Below are 24,649 nucleotides of genomic sequence, written 5' to 3'. Positions count from 1 at the left end.
AAAAAAATTAAAAAAAATAAGCAAAATGGGTCCAGTTAGAATGACACAAGTGACAAGACAAAGGGATTTCTTTTTTTTAATTGAAAAGTTAGTTCATGCCCCTGGGGAATAACTCAAAACAGTTCAAAAAATTATCACTGAAGAATACATTTCTCTCCTACTCTCACTCTTTGGTCTCCATTCATAGAGGCAACCACCTTCTACAATTTGTGGATCCTTACAGAAGTATTCTAGAGGCCATCTGCACATTGCTTCTTTATGTAACAATATACTTGAAGATTGTCCTATAACAGCTTGTATATTCATTAATCATTTCAACAAATATTTGAGTGCCGAGCGAGGGCCAGTTACTGTTTAGGCTTTGAGAATACAACAGTAGAAAAGCAAGATCTCATCCCTCAACATTTTAGGGACAATACCAGAAAATGAACAACTAAATGATGATTATGTAATGTGATAAATGTTGTGAAGAAAAATTGAAAAAGTCTGGGAATAGAAGTGATGGGGCTTTTTTATCTATCTACTTATTTAATTTTTTATTTTAATTCCAGTATATTTATTTTTTATTTTATTTTTAATTTTTAAAAAATTTTTATTTATTTTTTGACAGAGAAAGAGACAGCGAGAGAGGGAACACAAGCAGGGGGAGTGGGAGAGGGAGAAGCAGGCTTCCCGCAGAGCAGGGAGCCTGACCTGAGCAGAAGAAGGCAGACACTTAAGTGACTGAGCCACCCAGGCGCCCCCCTATTTTTTATTTTTTGAAGATTTTATATGGATAATGTTTATTTTTTATTAAGTTTTTAATTTTAATGCCAGTATAGTTAATATACAGTATTATATTAGTTTCAGATGTACAATACTTCAGCATTTCCATACGTTACTCTGTGCTCATGATGGTAAGTGTACTCTTTAATCCCCATCACCCGTGTCACCCATCCCCCCACCCACCTTCCTTCTGGTAACCAGCAGCTTGTTCTCTATAGTTAAGAGTCTGTTCTCGGTTTTCTTGGTTTGTCTCTTTTTTTCTCCCTTTGTTCATTTGTTTTGTTTCTTAAATTCCACATATGAGTGAAATCATATGATATTTGTCTTTCTCTGACTTATTTCACTTAGCATTATACTCTCTAGCTTCATTCAGGTCGTTGTAAATGGCAAAGTTTCATTCTTTTTCATGGCTAAATAATATTCCATTGTATACATATGCCACATCTTCTTTATCCATTCATCAATCGATGGACACTTAGGCTGCTCCTGTAATTTGGCTATTATAGATAATGTTGCTATAAACATAGGGGTGCATGTATCCCTTTGAATCAGTGTTTTTGTATTTTGGCTAAAAGAATCACACCCACTAGTGTGATCACTGGATTGTAAGGTAGTTCTATTTTTAATTTTTTGAGGAACCTCCAGACCATTTTCTACAGTGGCTGCACCAGTTTGCATTCCCACCAACAGTGCACGAGTGTTCCTTTTTCTCCACATCCTCACCAACATTTGTTGTTTCTTGTGTTTTTGATTTTAGCCATTCTGACAGGTGTGAGGTGATATCTCATTGTAGTTTTGATTTGCATTTCCCTGATGATGAGTGATGTTGAGGATCTTTTCATATGTCTGTTGGCCATCTGTTTTCTTTGGAAAAATGTTCATGTCTTCTGCCCATTTTTTTAATTGGATTATTTGTCTTTGGTTTGATATATAAATTCTTTATATATTTTGAATACTAACTCTTTATCAGATATGTCATTTGCAAATATCTTCTCCCATTCCGTAGGTTGTCTTTGCTGTGCAGAAGCTTTTTATTTTGATATAGTCCCAATAGTTTATTTTTGTTTTTATTTCCCCTGACTCAGGAGACATATCTAGAAAAAAGTTGCTATGGCCGATGTGCTCTCTTCTAGGATTTTCATGGTTTCAGATCTTACATTTAGATCTTTCATCCATTTTGAATTTCTTTTTGTGTATGGTGTAGGAAAGTGGTTCAGTTTCATTCTTTTGCATGTAATTTTCCGTTTCCCCAACAACATTTTTTGAAGAGACCATCCTTTTCCCTTTGCATATTTTTGCCTCTTTTGTTGAAGATTAATTAAGCATGTAATCATGAATTTATTTCTGGGGTCTCTGTTTTGTTCCATTGATCTATGTGTCTATTTTTTGTGCCAGTACCATACCTTTTTGATTACTGCAGCTTTGTAGTATAACTTGAAACCTGGGATTGTGATGCCTCCAGTTTTGTTCTTCTTTTTCGAGATTGCTTTGGCTATTTGAGTTTTTTTGTGGTTCCATACAAATTTTAAGATCCTTTGTTCCAGTTTTGTGAAAAATATGGTTGGTATTTTGATAGGGATTGCATTAAATCTATAGTTTGCTTTGGATAGTTTTGGACATTTTAACAATATTTGTTCTTCCAATCCATGAGCATGGAATATCTTTCCATTTTGTTGTGTCATCTCCAATTTCTTTCATCAGTATTTTATAGTTCTCAGAGTACAGGTCTTTCACCTCCTTGGTTAAGTTTATTCCTAAGTATTTTATTATTTCTGGTGAAATTGTAAATGGGATTGCTTTCTTAATTTCTCTTTCTATTGCTTAGTGTATAGAAATGCAGTGGATTTCTGTACATTGATTTAGGATCCTGATGGGGGTTCTTTTAGGTAAGTTAGCCAAGGAAGGCCAGCCTGTGAAGATGACATAAAGGAGAAGAAGAGTGGGAGCATGGACAGAGATTCCAGGGTGAGGGGACATGCCTGGCTGTTAGAGGAACGGGAAGGTGTGGCTGGGGGAAAATGAGGTGTGGTTGCAGAGGAAGTCACAGAGGCAGGCCGGGGACATGGCCCACAGGCCCTGAGGCTGTGGTGAGGAATTTGGCTTTTATTCTAAGTGACACATGAAGCTATTAATGGTTTGGGCAGTGGGATAATAGCTGATGGATGTTTTACAAAGATCCTTCTAGCTGTTGTGAGGTGAACAGATTGTCAAGGGGCAAGAGTGGAATTGAGGGTGACCAGGTGACCAGGTGGATGTGGCCATAATCAGGAAGCAGGTGACAGTGGCTTGGTCTAGTTGATTTATATTTGGGGAATAGAACCTACCGAATGTGGGTGTGAGATAAAGGAAACAAAGTGATTCCAAGATTTTTGTTCTGAATGAGTGAATGTTTTGCATTTACTAAAATGAGGAGCCATGGGGATGGAGGGGCTAGTGTGGTGATTGCTATTTTCTGGCTCAGCTGTGTTAAACTCAGGATACTTATTTCATGTCCTAATGCCAACATTTAGAAGGCAATAGGATGTATGAATCTGGAGGGCATGGCTTAGGTTAGCACTGGAGATAAGAAATTTGGGTGTCATCAGATGATATTTTAACCCCTGGGCCCTAAGGAGCATCAGAGATTGGATGCAGAGAGAGAATATAGGGAGAAGGCCAGGACCAATTCCAGGGTCCCTCTAACATTTAGAGGTTGGGAAGACGAGGAAGGGCCAGTAAAGGAGACTGAGATGGGACAGCCAGGGAGGAAGGAGAAAAATGTAAGAATGTGGGATCCTGGAAGCTGAGCGAGTGTCGAAAATGTGGGAGCCCCTCTCCCCACCTGCTGCTGCTTCTTTCCAATGCAGTTGTTATGAGAGGCAAATCGGAAAGTTCTCTTAAACCTGGAAGGAAGCAAAGACCTCGGAAAGCAAACCCAAAGCAGTGTTCTGTATGGATGTGTGTAATTTAAAGCTTTGTTTTGTTCTGAAAGTAATGTCCTACCTCAAATGTCTCTAAGTAAACCATGAGTATATTACAGCCATCATTCTGGGAAGATGTGTGGTGATGAGACTGAGAATGATTAAGGAAAACGGAAATCCTTTGATAGTCCTCAATTTATCTTATTTTTTAAAAGATTTATTTATTTGAGAGAGAGAGAGAGAGAGAGAGTGTGTGTAGGGGCAGGGGGAGAGAATTCTCAGGCAGACTCCCCAGCTGAGCGGGGCTCAATCCCACAACCCATGAGATCATGACCTGAACCCAAACCAAGAGTTGGGACACTTAACCAACTGAGCCACCCAGATGCCCCAGTCCTCATTTTAAAATAAAAACCCTGTTTTTCTGTGTATAAAATATTTTTTTCATGATTATGATGCTTTTGGCAAAAACATGGAAAATACAGAAAAGTATGAAGAAGAAAGCAAAAGTAATGCATAGTTCCATAACCACTATTAACTTTTGGGTGAGCTTCCAGTCTTTTTTCTATGAAGGTTTGGCCATGGGTCGCTCGAATGTCCCTTCACTAGAGAGCTGGTGAGCAACTTCGGAACTGGCCTTGGCATTTGAACCAAAGTCCCATTTTCTAGAGCAGGCCCCAGCTGGTGCCTGAGCAAGACTGTGCTGCAACAGCTGGATTATTTTTCAGGCAATCTCTCCTCAGATGGCTGTTGCCTTTTTATTTGGCTTTGGGACATATGAAATATCTACATTTTTATGTAGATGGATGGAATAATTTTTTCCTTTTTTGACTTCTTCCAGAGTTTTTATGCCTGAAAAATCTTTCTTTGTCCAGAGATCAGGCAAATCTTCAACTACATTTTCTCCTTTTGTTAACAGTTTTATTTTTTAAGTCTTTAATCTCTCCGAAATCCATTTTGTCTTATGGTGTCAGGTGAAGGATCTAGATAGAGCTCTTCTTAAGTGGATTTCCTAGCAACACTTATTGCTTGACCACAGGCAAGTTACTTCACCTGCTTTAGTGTCCATTTCCTTATTCAGAGAGGATCAAGGAAGTCCTACTTCATGGGGTTAGGTTGAAGAAAAAACAGGTCATGGATATGAAAGCATTTTTTAAGAAAAGATTTTATTCATTTATTTGACAGAGAGAGACACAGAGAGAGAGGGAACACAAGCAGGGGAAGTGGGAGAGGGAGAAGCAGGCTTCCCGCCCAGCAGGGAGCCTGATGCGGGGCTCGATCCCAGGACCCTGGGACCATGACATGAGCTGAAGGCAGATGCTTAACAACTGAGCCACCCAGGTGCCCTGGATATGACAGCATTTTATAAATGCTCTAGAAATGTTGGTCTTTGCAGTTGTAATTATGTGAGAAAATCAGGTGTGATTCCTTGTTTGGTGTAGTCTTGTCCCAGTCCACTAATGAGAACAACCCCAACAGGGCTGGCCCCTGAGATCCCAACAAACCCAAGGGTATTGGGCCCACAGAGGGGTTTTAGAGGTTTAGGATGCCACGGAGGAATTCAAATGTAGGCTATTCATAGTAAGTACAGTTCAAGGGTGCATATGTTTACCGGTGAGGAGCAAAGGAGAATTCAGAGTCTGTATTGGGGTGGGGGTGGTGATCTGTCAGGGAAAGTGGCCAAAGCCTTTCATGAGCAGACAGGATCTGATGAGGGGAAGCATTTAATTATTCGTCTCTGAAGTCCTAAAGGACCACAGAGTGGGTGGGATTTCAGGAATGATGGGAGACACATGGCCTGGCATGGGAAGAGGGAGGTTTTTCCAGGCATGCTGTGCTGTTTTGGAGCTGGCTCGGGGGCTGGTCGGAGTCAGGCTAAGAAGGGTGAGTTGGACTGTGCTGTCTTGGCGTGGCCACAATTTCAACTCTTCCTTTAGACAAGAAGAGAGATGTCTTATTTCTCATCAGAGAGAGATGCAAAAGATGTTTGCTAGCAGATAGAGCCAACTCTTAGCCACTGAGGAGAGAATAGCTAAAGATCTAACATTATACAGAAGGCTCTCAAAATTTAACCCTTTCACCTCCAAATTATTGTTTTCTTCTTTCCTCTCTTTTTAAATCTACAAGCATGTTTAAAATGTGTTTAATGAGGGAAGTCTACAGGAGGTCTGGAGTCTGATGGAACCCTTAAAAGAATACTGTCCCTAGGAAATGGTAGAAGAGAGGGAAGTGTGAAAGAAGGAAAAGAAGACGAAAAATACGTTCTTCAAAGTTAGGAATTCTGTCTCCTTCATTTTTGATTTAGGGAGTTTAGTACAGAGAGCGGGACGCGGTGGGTGTGGTATACGTACTGGCTGGTTGAGTTAGGGAGGGCACAGACTAGAGAAATATCCTTTTGTTAACCAAGAGTTAACATGGTGTTCTTGAAGAGTAATTGGTGGTGTCTGAGTTATGGTAACACTGCACATTCCCCACTAAGTGCACATTTCCTGTGCAGGACATGGATTTGTTGGGGCCTTTTCAAAGTAGGTGTCTTAGGCGGTTCGTTTTATTGGGGGGCAAATCAAGATAATTTGGTCTGGCTTTGGAACCTAATTTCCCATTATTCCTCATCACAGGGACTTCATCCTAGCCGGGCATGTCTACTCATTTATTCCCCAAATCTGAATGGACTGCACAGATCCTGCCTCCATACCTTTGTGTATGCTGTTCCTTGCAAAGGCTGCACCCTCTCCTCTCGCCTCTCCTGAGATCCCGCTCTCCTCCAACACCCAAATCTAGCTTCTTTTGGAAAGCTGTCTCAAAACCCTCCTTTCCCTGCACTTTCCCCCTCTCTGAATTTCTCCCCTTGCTGTTACGCTGTTACTGTGTATGTAATTTATTTGCACTCATAGACTCTGATGGAAAGTTAGTGTTTTATATGCATATATTTAAATCTCCAACTAGATAGGGGTGCCTGGGTGGCTCAGTTGGTTAAGTGTCCGACTCTTTTTTTTTTTAAGATGTATTCATTTCTTTGAGAGAGAGAGAGAGAAAGAGAGCTTGTGATCACACGAGTTGGGGGAGGGACGGAGGGAGAGGGGGAGAGAGAGTCCTCATGCAGACTCCCTGCTGAGCACAGAGCCCGACATGGGGCTCGACCCCAGGACCCCGAGATCATGACTTGAACTGAAATCAAGATTCAGACACCTAACCAACTGAGCCACCCAGGAACCTCAATTGTTCAACTCTTGATTTCAGCTCAGGTCATGACCTGAGGGTGGTGAGATCGAGCCCCATGTCAGGCTCCGGGCTGGACATGGAGCCTGCTTAAGATTCTCTCTCTCCCTTTTCTTCTGCCCCTCCCATCCCCCCCTCAAAAAAAAATAAATTTCCAACTAGATAGTATATTTCTTATTGTCTGAGACCTAGTTTTATATTTCCTTATCAGCCCCCCTCGCCCCCCACCATAGTGCTTTGTATAAATCTGGCCCCAGACCAGGTACCCAAAAGCTATTTGATAATTTGATGATTTCAGAAGATTCCATGATGCTCATCTCCAGGTAAATTGTCTTTGTGATGCTAACAAGGCAGCAACAAAAGCAGTCTTTGATTGAGCTTCAGCACATTGAGCATACCATCAAGGGGAAGAAAATAGTTGCTGTGAGGGTATGTAAGCAACTGGTCAGTATTCCTCCTTCCGAATTCTACTGGCAAGTCTGGCTCCACGGATGAAAGGCAATCGAGGCATGACCCTGTCCTCTGTGTGCAGGCCGAGTGTGGGAGACAATAAGGACACCAATGACTATAAGACCACGTGGTAAATATGATAGGGGTATATAAAGAGGGTTATAGGAGTCCAGAGAGAGGGCATCAAAATGAGGCTTGGGTAGGTGATCAGGGAGAATTTCCTGCAGGATGCAGTGCTTGACCTAAATTTAGACATGGAAGAGTGGAATGAAGAGATTTTGTTCACCATCAGAGTCCAAGTCAGGAAAGGGTGTGTGGGGAAATGTAAAAAGAGAACTTTTCTAAGATAAAGTTATTTTACAAAGAAGCAGCATTGGGAAATCAAGGGAATTTAATTACAACTGCCTCACGAGCAGGATTTGAAAAGGAGTGGGAGGCTCATGGAAACCTTAATTGCTGAGAAAAGTTAAGAGGAGAAATATGACAGAAGTAATAGGTCTGTATGTATGTCATGTCTGATTTGTCATTTTTCTAGACAGGTACTCTGCCTCCTGCCTTCTTCTAGGTTAGAGAAAAAAAGATCCTTCAGCTGCTAAGGTGAAGATACCATTTAGGATGCAGAAATGGGACTTGGAAGTACTCCTGATTCCTTTTAGGGAAGAAAAGGTCCATCTCAGGTTACCTCATTGCTAAGAAGAATAATAAGCATTTGTTCAATGATAATTATGTGTGAGGTGCCTGAAAGAACCCCGAATCAGGCTAAATAATTTCTTCCTGCCTTTAGAAAATAAAAAACAGCTTGCTTGATTTCTCTTCCAATTTATTCTTGTGGTTTTCCATTCCTTTGGAAATCCAGGAGGATACTTATTTTATGAGCTTTTGAAGATCAGCCCTTCCATATTCAGAGGGTGTCCTTGTATGCATTAAGCTGGGTCTTTAAGATTGATGCAGTATGCAGGCAAATGTGATGAATGATACGGCATTAGCAACTTTTAGTTTGTAAAGTGGCTGCATGTTGAAGGCATCTGGAAAAATTGTAAATCCTAGCACGACCAGAGCATAAGTGACAGATGTCCCTCTAGAGAGAGGGAAGGATGTAAGGACGTTCCAGCATAGAGGAGCTAGAGGAGACAAGTCTATTGGTACACAAAAAAGAGAATCATTGTGGCTGGGAAAAGAAGAGGCTCCATACATACATAGAAGGGTAGGTTAGACCATCTCCAAGGTTCTGCCCAACTCAAACTTTGATGCCATGACTCTCTGAATAAGGAGTTAAGGAGATTTTTTTCATAGACTCTAATATGTCATAGACCAACAGAGTCCTTGGATATATATATATACACACACACATAAATTATATACAACTTAATTATATATAATTCATATATATTATATTATATTTAATTTATATACAAAATCTCTATTATATATTATAACCATTAAAGCTCATGAAATTTTTATATATATAATTATATGTAATATATGTTATATAAATATATATATTTATATATAATATACAAATAAACATATAAGGTTTATAAATATATAATTATATAAACATGATTATATAACATATATAATTATATTTATATATAATGTGTGTTATATAAATATATATAATATTTATATATAATATACAAATAAACATATAAGGTATATAAATATATAATTATATAAACATAATTATATAATATATATAATTTTCCTGAGCTTTAATACTTTACATTTGTGTAGTGCTTTACCGTTTGTGGGGATTTAATCTCACAGACTCTATTGGTTATTTGTGGCCACAGTGTAACATGTAACAAAGACCCATGCAATCTCATTGCCATACAACAATAAGTGTTTATTGCTCACGTGTCCGGAATTTGTTAGGTGGCTCTGTGGATCTTGGCTAGGCTTCCTCACATAGCTGGACATGGGCTGGCTGTTAGTTGATTTAGGATGGCCTCAAGCTGAGGTGACTTGGGTGACTCAGCCCTGATCCATGTCTCCTATCTTTCAACAAGCTAACCCAGACATGTCCTCAAGTGGTAGAAGAGGCACAAAAGAGCAAACAGGAACATGCAAGTCCTCATACACTCATAGACCCGCCAGAGGAAGCTACAGGGATAAACTCAGTGCCAAGTTGTGGGGAAATGTACTCCATTCCTTTTGTTAGAGCAGTTGCAAAGCTACTTGGTAAAGGCTGTAGATATGGGTGAAATTATAGCAATCTACTACAGAGATATTACCTCACTTAATCCTTACTGTGTAACCCTTTACCCTTGAAGACTGGTATTATTCCTGCTTTTACAGATTAAAGCATGGACACCAAAGAGGTCAATAGTTTCTCTGAGGTCACGTGGACCAGAGGAATGGGTATATTGGTTCTCCTGTTATAAAATCAAGGCACTTTCTATTGTTCCACAGCATATTAATTAAGAACATGAATCCCAGGAGTTTTTTCAGAGACTTCCTAGAGGTAGATTGGTAAAGTATGTGGCCCTCAGTGTTGTGTGAGTTGGAGAATACACAAACTTTTACTTATCCTTATCATTCTATATAAAATAAAATATTTTAACAAAATAATATATCAATCTAAGGAATTTACTAGTCATCTAAAAATAGTTTATTTGTAATTAGTTGGTTGCTTTGTGTATTTGTCAGAGTAGGCTAAATGCTGTAACTAATTGTCCCTAAGTCTTAGTGGTTTAGTGAAAAGTTTATTTTTTTGCTCATAATGGCCAGCACTCAGGCCACATCTAATAATGAAGAAGACTGGTAAATACAATTTAACTGTATGGAGAAAAGAGGATATTGATATACACTTAGCAAGACTCAAATGAATGGACCAAATTTTGCAGGAAGACTAGGAAGTATATAGCAGGTGATAGAAGGTACGGCAAAGGAACATAGAAAAGAGGAGCCCATAGCTTGAGACTTTATCCGAGGAAATGTGTGGATCCTTGGCTCTAAGACATTATGTACAAATATACTCTCTGCTCAGTAGGCAGGATGACCATTATGAATTAGGAATTTAAGAATTTATATCTGATTATGTCACTCCTCTGCTTAAAAGCCTTCAATGTCTACCCTAAGAATAAGTGGTTAATGTGTGTTACACAGTCTTCCAAAATGTATCCCCTGTCTGTCCAGCCTGATCTACTGCACCTTCCCATTCATCCTTCTTTACTTAACTATAATGGTCTTTTTTATTTGCTTTAAATGTGAGGATCTCTCATCTGTAGGCCATGAATCATGATATTTCTTCCATCTGTTTGAATCTTCTTTTCTGAAACTCACTTCTCAATCTTTTTCTGGCTAAGACCCACTCATTGTCAGGTCTCAGCTTAAAAATTACACCCTCCCAACAACCAGAGATAGGTCCAAAATTAAGATACCAAACCACAGATCCAAGAAGCTCAGAGAACACCAAACAGGATAAATACGAAAACACACACATGCATCTACACATATCATTCAAACTGTTAAAAGCCAAGAGATATTCTTGGAGGCAGCTAATAAAAAAGACACAATGCATTTAGATAACAGCTACAGTGGACTTCTTGCCAGAAACTATATAGACCAGAAGACAATAGAGTAGCATTCTTTTTCTTTTTTTGAGTAGCATTCTTAAATTGCTGAAAGAAAAAAAATGTCAACCCAGAATTCCATACCCAGCAAAAACATCTTTTGAAAATGAGAGAGAAATAAAAATCTTATCAGACTAACAAAAACTGAAAGAATTTGCTTCCAGCAGACCTAGGAGTACAAGAAATGTTAAAGGAAGTTCTTCAGGTAAATGAAAATGGTATCAGACAGACTCTTGGATCTACACAAAGAAATGAAGAGCACTGAAAATGGAATAAATGAGGTTAAATTTAAATATGTTATTTCTTGAAATATTCTTCTGCCTTGTTTTCTCTTTCTGGAATTCCAAATACATGCCTGTTAGCCTGTTCAATATTGTTCCACAGTTCTTGGGTGCCCTATTTTTTTTAAAACTGTTTCTTCTTTGGGTTTCAGTTTGGGTAATTTCTATTGATCTATCTTTAAATTTACTATTCTTTCCCTGGCAATTGCAAGTCTGCTGATGTGCCCATTCAAAGCATTCTTTATTTCTGTGACTAAGGTTTTCATTTCCAGCATTTCCATTTGATTCTTTTTTACAGTTTCCCTCTTTTGATGGAAGTTACCCATCTCATCATGTATGATTCCAATCTTTTCCACTAGAGCCTTTTTAACATAGTAATCATATTTATTTAAAATTCCCTGTTTGAGGGGCACCTGGGTAACTCAGTCAGTTGAACGTCTGCCTTCGGCTCAGGTCATGATCTTAGGGTCCTGCGATCAAGTCCCAGTGGGACTCTCTGCTCAGCGGGGAGTCTGCTTCACCCTCTCCCTCTCCATCTGTGTGTTCACTCTCTCTCAAATAAATAAGATCTTTAAAAAAATAAATAAATAAAATACCCTGTTTGATAGTTCTGACATCTGTGTCATCTCTGAGTCTGGTTCTGTTGATTGCTTTGCCTCTTGACAGTGTTTTTATTGTTCTTATTTCCTCACATACCGTGTAATTTTTTGATGAAAGCCAGACATCTTGTATAAGGTATCAGAGACTGAGTTAAATAGTTGTTACACCTGGAAGTGGGCATGTCTTTCTGATTCTTAGCATTTAGTGTGGGGGACTGAATTTGCCTACTTAGAAGTTGAACCAGTTTGGATCTTGTTGCTATGGTTACTTTCAGTAGAACAGTTTTTAAATTCCTCTTGGGTTTAGAGTGGTGGCTGGTTTGCTAGAAGGTATTTTCCCCCCAATGTCTGCTCTACCCTTGGGTGTAGATCTTCCCTTTGCACTGTGCTTCCATGGGGGTCTCTCACCATGGTTTTGCACCTCTTTCGGCAGTAGAGTACTATCAGTTGTTACTAGATGCTTGTTGGCCTGGTGGTGGGGAAGCATTCTCTGATGTTCTGATTAAGGCTCAGTTGTAGGCAGGTCTTGTGTCTCTGGATCTTGGGAGTGGTACTTTCATAGTGGTTTACCTTTAGCTATAGGGCTGGGTCCAGAACATATTCCTGCTCCTTTGCAAGGCTATAGAGTTTGTCCCCCCACTCCCAGCTCCTTTTCCCCAGCTGCATTACCTTTTTCACCAGTGCCCTAAGAGTGACAGGGTTGTTGCCATTCTGCCAACATTTCAAGGCTAAATTTGATAGGGGATAAGGATCCAGGTGGAATTTCATGCATTTCCGACAGGGGCTGCTGCTTTTTTCCCGGGGCCTACAGCACATAGGATGCTACCTGAAGACTCATGTCCTCTTCCCCACCTTTTTTATGTATACTTAATGAGGTCTGTGGAGAAAAACCTGCAGGAGGGTGTTAAATTGCCTTTGTCTATGTCCCCAGGGGTTCTATAGCTTCTTTCGGGCCTAAGCTCAGCCTTTAGCAATTTGTTGAAATTTTTAGCTGAATTATTTTTATCTGGGTCTGGTGGCAATTGGCCCCAGATAATCAAGTGCTAATATTTATCTCTCTCTGGAGGTGCCTGTAGTTTCCTTGGATTTGGGGTTAGCTGGTTGTCCTTCAGTCCCAGCTCTCTGATAGGTTCAAAAAAAGTTGTGAATTTGCAGATTGTCCAACTTTTTTTGTCTGTAAGGGTAGGAGTGATGTTCTTTCCAGTTTTCTACATCCTACGTGGGAAGCTAACACAAAATTCTTAAAACAGTTGCTTATCAATTTTTCCATTTTACAAGCATGTAGGACAGTATTTATTATGGTATCATTTCCAGATCATCTGTATCAGAATGGTAAGCTTATTAAAAATGCTGATTCTGAAGCCAACTCCAAGCTTATAAATCTGAAAGTCTAAGGGGCGTTCATTTTACCAAGCTCCCCAGGTGATTCTTATGCATTTTGAAATTTGAGAACTGTTGAATTCAAAGTTAGCCATGAATATTTACTGGCACTTATAATGTACCAGGCATAGTACAAAGATTATCTTATTTAAATCTCATGACAAACCTATGATATAAATACTTTTATCATCCTCTTTATAGACTATGCAGCTGGGTCTCAAAAGAGGTTAATTGGCTTGTCCAAGGTAACACAGCTGGGATGTGGCAGAGGCCAGATTTGAACCCAGCTGGTCTGATTCTAAAGCCCAAGATCTTTTTAAAAATTGAGATAGAGGGGCGCCTGGGTGGCTCAGTTGGTTAAGTGTCTGTCTTCAGCTCAAGTCACAATCTGGGGTCCTGGGATCAAGCCCCGCATCTGGCTCCTTGCTTGGCGGGGAGCCTGCTTCTCCTTTCCCTCTGCCTGCTACTCTCCCTGCTTGTGCTCTCTCTTTCTGTCAAATAAAATCTTTAAAAACAAACAAAAAAATTGAGGTAGAGTTCACATCTCCATCTTTTAAAGTGTACAGTGGTTTTTTATTATAATTGCAAGATTATGCAATCATCACCACTAATTCCATATTTTATTTTCCTCCCCCACCCCCAAAAGAAATTTGGTACCTGCTAGCAGTCACTACCCATTCCCCACTCCCCCCAGACCCTGGCAACCACGAATTTACCTTCTGTCTCTATAGGGATTTGTCTTTTTTGGGACATTTCATGTCAATGCAATCATACAATATGTGGCCTTCTGTGTCTGGCTTCTTTCATTTAGTAAAGCCGGAGATCTTAACCGCTGTGTCAGAAAATTAGAAACGGGGTTGTATCTGCTTAGACAAAAAGGACTAACACCCGTCAGCTTGCTAGTACCGGAGGAGACAGGATACCCAGGAAACACCAAGACAAGAATTCCATTCAGTTTAATGAAGACTAATAAAGACCACGTGTGTGGCCCGGGGGGGGCGGTTTCGTGCAGGGGGGCGGGTTATCTGGGTTGTGGTCTGGAGTGCAAGGTCGGGTGTCCACTGCCGGTTCCGGCCGCAGGTGGCCGTGTTCCCCCGCGGGCCCCAGACGCGGGGAGCAGCAGGAGAAGCCCGAGGGCTCTGAGGAGGCGACGGTCGTTTGAGTTCTGTCCCCATGGGCGCGTTTGCAGAAGCCCCAAGTCCGTGATCCTGGGAAGCCCCGCAGCTGTGTGCAGCTCTGGGCAGGGATGGAGAAGCGGCCCCCCTCCCCACCCCCAAAGCAAAGTCAAGTTCTCGGAGCCTCAAGAAATGGTGGAGGAGCTGCAGAAATGCCTTCGTCAGGAGGTTTAGTCAAAAGTCCCCGTGCTTTGCAAAAGTGTGTGGGTTTGGTTTGTTAGTAAAAGTTGAAATGAAGAATTGGCGTTAACATAGAGAACGATTTGAATACCTCTGGAGAGCAAAGTCTAGAGCGGGATGTTCAGTATTGGTGCAGGTCAGAATGACCCCTAGAGTATGATAAAAATAGATTCCTGGGTTTCTCTCTCCGGAAGTTCTGGTTCTGGGGTCTGCAAAGGGCCCCGTGTTCTGTGATGCTATCAGGCATCCTCAGGTGATGGTGGTGTAACTGGACGGGGACAAGCTGGCAAGCACAGCTGGAGGTTAATCGTTCTCTACTTTTAATGTGTATGTGAATCATCTGAAGATCTTGTTCAAATTCAGAATCTAATTCATTCAGCAGGTCAGGGATGGGGCCAGAGTCTGCATTTCTAATCACCTCCCAGGTACTGATTTGCTATTCTGCGGACCCCCTTTTGAGTGGCAAGGCTGTAGGGGATACCCCATTAAGGATAGAAAGCCCTGGTTCTCACCTAAGGTGCTTATTGTCAAGGGCAGCAAGCCCTCATATAGCTGATTTTAAGCCAAGGTGAAGTGGGCTGTCCCAGTAAAGACCCAAATCCATTACAAATGGAGACACCTCTCTCCCCCTGGGCATCATTGCATGTTCATAATGAAACATCCAGAAAAAAAAAAATGGTGTATGTGGTATTTGACAAACTGTTTAGCAAGATAGGAAAGGGCCCTACATCTCTGACACCTATTTCCATCCCAAATGGTTAATATCTTCAGAAAAAAATATGGAAGCTAAAGAGGTAAGCCCTAATTTTCCAGAAAATTCACTGATGTGGAAAACTTCATTTCCTGATAATGTGGGGTAAATCTGTGTTTTGTTGGGTGCTCCATACGTTGCTGGTGCTCATGAATTGTTCAGTTTTATTGTCCTCATTAACAGGGATAATGCTTGCTTTTTAGCAATCATGATCACCATCTGGAGCCTGGAAAACTATAGTTTGATGCTCAGGTAGAAAGAGGAGACTGTCCTGATTGGAGTCCTAGCTCACTTATTTCCCTACTGCCCCAGGCTTGTTTGCATCCAAGGGCTTGGCCACCACTCACACAAGAACCACATGGACTGATGCGATGTTAGTCCTGGTTCAAGAGAAAACAGAAACAAAGCAAAACAGAACGAAACCCAGAGAGTGCAGGGAACGTTTGGCTTTGACTTCACTGTTGAATTTCATTCTGATCTTACAAGTATTCATAAGGTGGCTTTCCCCGTGTGTTCTCATAGCCCTGGTGACCTCTAACTATGCTGTGACATTGTGACAAGCTGGCTGATATGACCATCACTGCTCTGCCCGCTCTTGGGCTGAATTGGATTTGAGCACCTGAGCGAGCATCTTTGTGCTTCACAGAGGATTGTCTCGTTAGGAGGAGGTGGCTAGACCGCCAGGGCCTGGTAACCATAGCAACCATGCACACCTGCCCTTGTGGGTTCTTGAGGATGCCACTCCAGACCTTTCCCAGACCTAGCTTTTCAAGCTTTCCCAAACTGTTAGCAGCATTTTGAGAGCAGCTCAGCCCTAATGTGTGGGAGGCAGTTCAGGAGTACTGACCTGTCTGTTCCTGGTACCTTAAACAGTTAGTGCCCCATGGGGAAGGGGAGAAGCCAGAAGAACTGGGGAAGTGATGACAACAACATGAGCAAAAGCTCGCCAAGGAAATAAAGCACCTGCTTTTGATCACTAAAAACAGAAGGTAAAATGCTCATGATAGAGAAGGCACTCAACCCACTGTAAGGAATTACGCCTAAAAGTTTCCTGGAGGGGTGGCAGATAGGTAGGTGAGTCAGAGATGGTTTTCTAGAGAATTTGAGGTTCCAGCAGGTTTGTGGGGACAGAAAGGGACAAAACTCATGGTGGTGAAAAAAGGGAGGGGATGTTAGAAGTTCTTCTATAGGGGCCATGTATTGTTTTAGGGGCAGAGATAGGGGCGGGTACTGTGAGGCTGAACAAATGGAATGGGGTATCGGGGCCATATGGATGTGGTTTGCCGGCCTGATCCATCATCCTAAACAGCCAGCTCCAGAGTGGGCAGACAATAAAAGAGAAATCAGGCTTCCCCAGGTTCTGTCCTCCCTGAACTTTCCAGCCTTTCTTGCCACTGTGAAGACTCCCGCTCCCCCTCCCCAGCAGCCTCTTCCTCACATGTGGCTTCGAAAGCATTAGTGCCATCCCATCAATTGGTACCAGATTGAAAAGAGCTTGAGACCAGATGTTGACACTGTGCTGAAGCTCAGAACCTTATTGGGGGTCAGCCAAGTCAACTCTTTGTGGTTTCTTGACTGTTTCACTACGAATAGTGAATGTTTACACCAAAGAAGTGGGAGGATGTGCATTCTAGCTGACCTTCACTTCGCCTCCCCTGTCATCTCCTAGAAATGGGGGTTTATCATTGGAGATGGAGCCAATGGTTATGTCCTTAAGTATGAGGAAAATTTCACCACAGGGGGATAAATAGTGGTGTTTCCCATCAAAGTTATTATACGATGGAAGGGGTAGAAATATGCAGTCTGATTTGCACTGTTTGTTCTTGGGGGGGGATGCACGCACCATATTAGACCTACCTCATGTTGCGTTCGGTACTGATTGCGTGAGCACACAATCCTGTTCTCTGTAGACAGAAGGTGACTTTGATACTTTCTCATGGATCCTATATAACTCTCCTGTAACTTACTGGGTGACCTTGAACTGGGTTCATTTGGGTGAACTTATTGGGTAACCTGGTTTTCTCAGCTCTCAAATAAGAAGAGTGGTGGGATAGTTAGACACGATGAAATTAGCATCCCTTCCAGGGATGTTTTAACCCTAACCTGTGACTTGCCTGGGTGCTGGGCATGGCTCAGATTCTAATCACAGAATCGCCTCTGAGCCCCTTCTATCACAGATGTTAGCTCCATCCTCTGTGGCGCTGGGTATATTCTTGGTAGGGACCACGGGCATGTGACCAGTTGCGTACCTGGAAAGTGCAAGGCCATAAAGTGTCCAGAACTAAGTATGAGAGGTAGTAACCAAGTTCTCTGAGAGCAAGGATGATTTATATCAGGTAAGATTAAGTGCAGCTATGTCTAAAATAACTGTCTTAAAGCAATGGTTCTCAAAGTGTGGTTTCTAGACCAATAACATCAGCATCACTTGAGAGCTTATTAGAAATGCAAATTCTTAGGCCTCACTCATGCGTGAAGAATCAGAAATTGGATCCAGCCATCTATGTCCTAACAAGCCCTCCATGTGATTCTGATGTACGTCAAAGTTTTGAGAACCACTGGCCTAAACACACAAAGATTATTCTATTATGGAAAAAGAGGTCTGGGGGAAGACCACCCTGGACTGACAGAATGTCACCAGGAATCTAAGCTGATCATCCACCTGTTTTTACCAGACCTGGTTCTGGATGACTTTGGCTTGCCTCGAAAGAGAAATTCCATTCTCAAAGCAAAAAGACCCAGTGGCTATTATAGGAATCCAATGTAACTTGGCTCATCTATTGAGAAGAATTTCCCAAATATGAATTCTGAAAATATTTTGAGCAATGACACTATTGCTGGCCTATGTGCTTCCTAAGGTGAGGTACTGCTCACATGGATATATATATATATAGTCTTTGGTGTATTTGTTTAAAAATTAACCTCATTAATTCATGGCCCTATATCTTAATAATACAGTAACATAAGGCCATATCTTGTGGTCCTTCTGTATCCCCCTGATAACATATTGCTGATCACTGAGTAAGCTTTCAATAAATAATGATTGGATTAAACTGATGACTTCATAGAGACCAAGGCAAAGCAAGATAAAATCAAGAATCAAACTCTGATCTGGATAACTAAATCAGGGTAGATGGCAACCGTAAAATGTTTCCGAATCTCAAACATTTGGTTCTCAATAGTAGATTTTTTTCTTTTTCTATATTAGTTTGGGTTGTATTGATTTGAGCAGTGGACTGAGAGCTGGGACCCAAATTAAAAGCTCTGCCTTCAGAATTAGGCAAGTCACTTCCTCATTTTGCATCTCCTTTCCCTTCCCCATAGGCAAGGGGTTTTTACAAATACAAGGATTGGACAAGAGCTAGTCCATGAGTTTGTCTTCTCCTGAGGAGATAAGTATGCAGGGCCTCCCCATGGAGAGAAGGAGCACATTCTCAGTAGCACTATTAGTACACACGAGCTACCTACCCTCAACCCCAAACTCCTTCAGATGTGACTACTTTCCATCGGTCTGTGTGGATCTGTGGGTGGGAGAATGATGGGGTGAGTTTGAGGACAGAATAACACAGTTTTCATCTCTAACCTAACAGAGAAGCCTGGGTGGTTTAGAAAATTGAAATAACTTCCTTTCATTTGCACATAGAGCTGTGGTTTCCAAGAGAAAATATCAGTGTTTTTGACCAATTCCTAATTCGCAAAGACTGGAAAAACCATGCCCTATTTGCTTAGCCCCTGTGCCGGCCGTGGGCCAGACTAGAGAATTGCCTGTTTATGCAAGCGGAAACAAGGTTGCTTCTAGATCAGCCTGCCTGGCCACTGCTGATCAGATCAAATCAACAGCATTTAATGGGCTCCTCGAAGGGCCAGTGCACGGTACTCCAGAAGACACAGGGCTGGCTTGGCTGACACTGCAGGTCGTCTACCCAGCGTTCATTCCCTCTTATTCCCAACCAACAGAACTCCTGCGTCATTGAAGGCAGCAAGGTGCCCAGTTAAAAGTGATATATTTTTTTTCTCCTTTCTGTAGCCTTGTGACCACGTTCTTCTGGTCCTTGAAATCCAAATGCAACCTTCCCGTGGATCTCCAGGAAGCCTCTTTAAAGACTGCTGATTCAACCAGGAAGTGTGCCTGTGTTGTTTCTACTCCTCCTTCCTGCTGCCTGGGATTGAAATGTAATATCTGGAACTTCAGCCATCCTGGGCCATAAATGTGGAAGCCAAGCCCTGAGGTTGGTGGAGCAGAAAGGGAGCAGGAATCTTAGTCCCTGTTTGATTTTATGTCAGTCATAGATCACCTCCCCAAAGACATCTTTTATGTGGCCGATTAACTTTGTGTTTAAGCCTCCATTGTTTTGGGCTTTCCATTATATGTGGTTGCATCTAATCCCAGCTGATCCAGGTGGTCCCTGTTCTCAAGGAGCTTCATGCTTGTGGGTGCTGTGTAGCCTGGCACATTCAGTGCATGCACGTGGTCCCTACCACAGAGTGTGTCGCTCTCCGGTCAGGGTATCCAAGGACCGGACCTAACTGCAAGGGGACTGACTGCAAGGGCTCAGCAGGTGTCCCGGTGGTTAGGATACCAGGCTTCCCTAGTACCCACGAGAGGGTCACAGGATGTTAATGGTGACCCGGTTTAGTTCCTACTTCACCACCTGCCTTTCTCCATTTTGGGCCCAAGTTCATTATCTGGCACATGTGAAATGGAGAATTCGAACAATCACCAGCAGTTTCTGGGACCTGGAAGAGAACCTTGGACCACCGAATCCACAAGTCTGCTTGAAGCACGAAGTGTAGACAAGACTACATGGGTGATGATCTCTCTGACTTCGTATGGTTGAGGTTTCAGCTGCGGAATGCAGCCTCACAAGCTGGGTTCAGGCATGGCTCTTTGAATCTGAGTGTTCTCTATGCATACACACAGGACTTTTTAATTAGATAAGCCAGTCTCAACTGAAGTTGACCATGGATCCCAGCTCATAATTCCAGCTAAGCTCATGGTGGGTTTAAATTTACAATGCACGGCACTGTTTTGGAATATAAAGTTCTATAGATTTTAACACATGCACTGAATCTGGCAACTACCACCAACAAACAACACAGAACAATTCCAACACCTCAATGAATTTCCTTATGCTACCTGGTATGTATGTATGTATGTATGTATGTATGTATGTATGTATGTACTCAGAGAGAGAGAGAGAGAGCACAAGCAGGGGGAGCAGCAGGTAGAGGGAGAAGCAGGCTCCCTGCCAAGCAAGGAGCCTGACACAGGACTTGATCCCAGGACCCTGGGATTATGACCTGAGCCAAAAGCAGATGCGTAACAAACTGAGCCCCCCCAGGCATCCCTCTGATATTTTTTTAAAAATAACTTTACTGAGTTATAATCACATACCATTCAATCCATCCATTTAAAGTGTGCAATTTAATGTTTTTTTTTTAAGATTTTATTTATTTATTTGACAGAGAGAGAGATAACAAGAGCAGGAACACAAGCAGGGGGAGTGGGAGGGGGAGAGCAGGCTTCCTGCCGAGCAGGGAGCCCGACGTGGGGCTCGATCCCAGGACCCTGGGATCATGACCTGAGCCAAAGGCAGACGCTTAACGACTGAGCCACCCAGGCGCCCAGTGTAATGGTTTTTAATATATTCACAGATAATGTGCCAACACTAGCAGTCAATTTTAGAACATTTTCATCAATGCACAGAGAAGCCTCTCACCCTTTAGCCACCCACCTAACCTTCCATCCTCACCCAGTTTGAAGCATCCGAAGCAACCACTAATCTACTTTCTTTGTTTTTTTTCAAATATTTTATTTATTTATTTTAGCGTGGGGGGGGCGGCAAGGAGCAGAGGAGAGGGACAAGCAGATTCTGTACTGAATGTGGAACCCTACATGGGGCTCGATTTCAGGACCCCACGATCATGACCTAAGCCAAAATCAAGAGTCAGATGCTCAACTGACTGAGCCACCCAGGCGCCCCTCCTCTAATCTACTTTCTGTCTCTATAGATTTGTTTGTTCTGGACATTTCGTATAAATCACCTTATGTAATATGTGGCCTTTTTTGCTGGCTTCTGTATCTTAGCATACCATTTTCAAGGCTTCTCCATGCTGTGGCATGGATCACAACTTTATTCCTTTTTATGGCCAAACAGCACTCCATTGCATGGAGATACCATGTGTTCTTTATCAGTTCATTCATTAGTTAACGGACATTTGGATTATTCCCACCTTTTGGCTACTGTGAACAGTGCTACTATGAACACTTGTGTACAAGTTTTTATTTGCACAACCTGTTTTTGGTGCTTTGGGGCATGGAAGTAGGAGTGGAATTGTTGGGTCATGTGGTACTTTCATGTTTAATTTTTTGAGGAGTCACCAAATTGATTTCCTGCACTGGCTGACTCATTTTATATTCCCACCGGCAATATGTGAGGGTTCTAATTTCTCTGCATCTTTACTAACATTTGTTATTTTCTGTGTTTGCTTATAGCCATCATAGTGGGTGTAAAGTTACATGGTAGTTTTTTGGATTGTAATATTCTCACACTCTGGGTGAAAATGTGGAGACTTTTGTCCTATTTGTTGCCTTCCAGGGATTGAAACTTAGCAAAACATAGACTTTCGGAATGAGAGCCTATAAAGGGGAGTTGGCAAAGAAAAAATGAATAAAAAGGAATTTTCTAATAAACACAATATGAGGAAGAGCAAAATGTTATATGAAAATCATGGGTCCATGCGGCGCCTGGGTGGCTCAGTTGGTTGAGCCTCTGACTCTTGGTTCAGCTCAGGTCATGATCTCATGGGTTGTGGGATGGAGCCCCCGCAGTGGGGTCTGTGCTCAGCACAGAGAATTCTCTCCCTTTGCCCCTCCCCCACTCATGTGCACCCACGCTTTTGCTCTCTCTCTCTCTCTCTCTCTCTAAAATCTTTAAAAAAAATCATGGGTCCAATATACACTTTAGTCAATATATATTATTTGTTCCTACTATGTGTTCCTACCCTGTGCTAGGCACTAGGGTCTGAAAACTAGTTAAACAGGAACAGAGCCTTTAAAATGTTTATTGTATGGAGGGGGCACTCAGAGGAAGGGCCCTTCACACAGTCTAGGTATCAGGAAGTCTTCCCGGAGGTGAAGGGATGAAAAGTAAGGAAATCCTCATCAGAAAATAAGGGGTGCTAGAAGTATTTGAGGGGGAGAAACTCATGCTGGAACATTTGGGAAGTACCCTTTGGATGGCCTTTTTTTTTTTTTTTTTTTTGGGCTTTAGGCCACAATCTTGATTAGAGTCTGATTTCTTTCATTTCCCAATCTGCAGTGGGTAGGTATAATTCTTTCTGGAGGAAAATAAATCATGACTAAGACTTTTGTAAATATTGCTAGCTTTTGATTATTTGCACTAATTATAGGGGAACATATAATTCAGGATGGCAACGATGTAAACAGGGCTTATATTGACTTTGGAAGATGTTTTTTCTGTTGATTCCCAGATGTTGCTGTGTCAGATATTCTCAGAACACACAGATCCAACTACAGCATGACGCCCTAGGAAATGGAGTCTGTTCCTTCAGGACGATGCATTGGCCAAAGCAGAAACATGTTCTCTTGACAATGCCTGTGGTTCATACCTTTCCTGTGGTGAGAGTTAATTGTTGGGGTTTAAGTTTTTGGTCTCCTGATTTTTTGCCAAAGAAGAAGAAGAATTCTGAAATCTTTTGTCCTATTTTAGAGTGACAAAAATCCTCAGAGATCACCCATTCTTTCTTGGTACCATAAAACCTTTCTGCCAAATTCAAGGGAGGGAAAGAAATTCTTTTGATATGATAAAATTCTTTTGATGAGACTCTGTGGCTTTTAAAATAAGCCCAAATAACTTATTCATTCATGTCCTAGGTAGTACACTAGACACTGTCATAGAATATACACAAATATACAATGGGCCAGATTTTAGATGACTTCTGAGGGGTCACCAATAGCGAACAGATTCTAATCCCAAATAAATAATATTACCAATGGTCAAAGTAAGAAACAGATTCACATATGTACAATAAAACCTGAAACTCATTTGGGCTATGTGTAGAGAATTAGCAACACGTCTTTATTAAATTTTTAAAAAAGTTTTGGAAAATAAAAAATCCTTGAGTATCTGGTTTGAATGAATGATAAAAATTAATTTGTAATCAGCACATCAGTTATATATTTGCTATCTATTGCTACATAACAAATTATCCCAAAACTTAACATAACAATAACATTTATTATCTTATATAGTTTCTGGAAATAGATTAGCTGAGTGGTTCTGGCTCAGGGACTATCGCTAGACTGCAGTCAAGCTGTCAGCTGAGTCTACAGTCATCTGAAGGCCAGCCTGGGGCTAGAGGACCTGCTTCCAAGATGGCGCACCCACATGGCTGGAAAACTGGTACCTCACTCCCCTTTCTAGTGAAACTTGCTATAAGACTGTTTGAGTGTCCTCACAGCATGACAGCTAGCTTCATGGTCATGATCATGTTCCAGAAGAAGACCTGAGGGGGCAAGGCAGAAACAGCAATGTCTTTCATGACCTACCATAGGTCCCACATCATCACTTATGCCATATTTTATTGACCACACCAAGAAACCCTGATACAGTGTGGGAAAGACTGCACAAGGGTGTGCATACCAGGAGATGGGGATCACTTGGTGCCATCTTGGAGGCTGACCACCGCAAGTTCTCAGTACATAAATTGGAAATAAGTCATTCAAAAAGAGAATTGAATTAAATACTTTTCTGGCAATCAGCATCTGACTACTACTATTATAAAAAAATTCCAAACGAGTGAAGCCAAATTATGAATTTGAGCTCTTTTAGGTTGAGAGATTTATGATCAACATCAAGATGGATCATTAGCTCAGGGTTATGGAAGACCATGTATAATTAGCTGGATTCTGCTCTTTGCTATCATGAGCGTAGAGCCCTTGGGTGTTGGTACCCTACCCAGATTCTCTGAAATACATAACAGGACCATCCACAGTGATTCCATGCCAACACTTGTGTCATCTCCATGAGCCTACCCAGCTTGCTCGGATCTAGTGGTGGTTTCCAACCATTTCTCCCTAGACTGAGGAGGTACCCTAATATCACATGGCACACTCTCATGAGCCACCCTCAGATTACGTGCACTTCCCAGACTGCTAGGTATTACCCCATTTTTTCCTTTTTAATTCAAGAAACACATCAGAATACCAGTGAATCAGAGAGGGGTTATCCTAGGGATAAACCCCATCCTGTTCTAATTTATATAAGAGAAGCACACATATAAATAAGTAAGGCATTTGCAAATGCTAGTGCATTAACTATTAGTAGTAACAAATCTCTTTCAAGACATTAGTGTCT

At 41.6% G+C, this 24,649-nt stretch overlaps 1 long non-coding RNA gene across 1 annotated transcript in view; it reads left to right on the top strand.

Moving 5' to 3' along the window:
- Positions 1-23,418, top strand: part of LOC114210472 (uncharacterized) — an 87,245-nt gene extending 63,827 nt beyond the window's left edge. Inside the window, exons 7-8 of the long non-coding RNA XR_003609527.2 lie at positions 19,297-20,409; positions 22,764-23,418. This is a non-coding gene — a long non-coding RNA (uncharacterized LOC114210472). The remainder of the gene's footprint in view (positions 1-19,296; positions 20,410-22,763) is intronic.
- The last annotated feature ends 1,231 nt before the right edge of the window (positions 23,419-24,649 follow it).

The sequence above is a fragment of the Eumetopias jubatus genome, unplaced genomic scaffold, assembly GCF_037043125.1.
Source record: "Eumetopias jubatus isolate StellerSeaLion01/CBP00866 unplaced genomic scaffold, mEumJub1_p1.0 scaffold_12, whole genome shotgun sequence".
NCBI lineage: Eukaryota > Metazoa > Chordata > Mammalia > Carnivora > Otariidae > Eumetopias > Eumetopias jubatus.
Note: the sequence above shows the minus strand (reverse complement) of the source record. Positions and strands in the feature narration are given on the sequence as shown.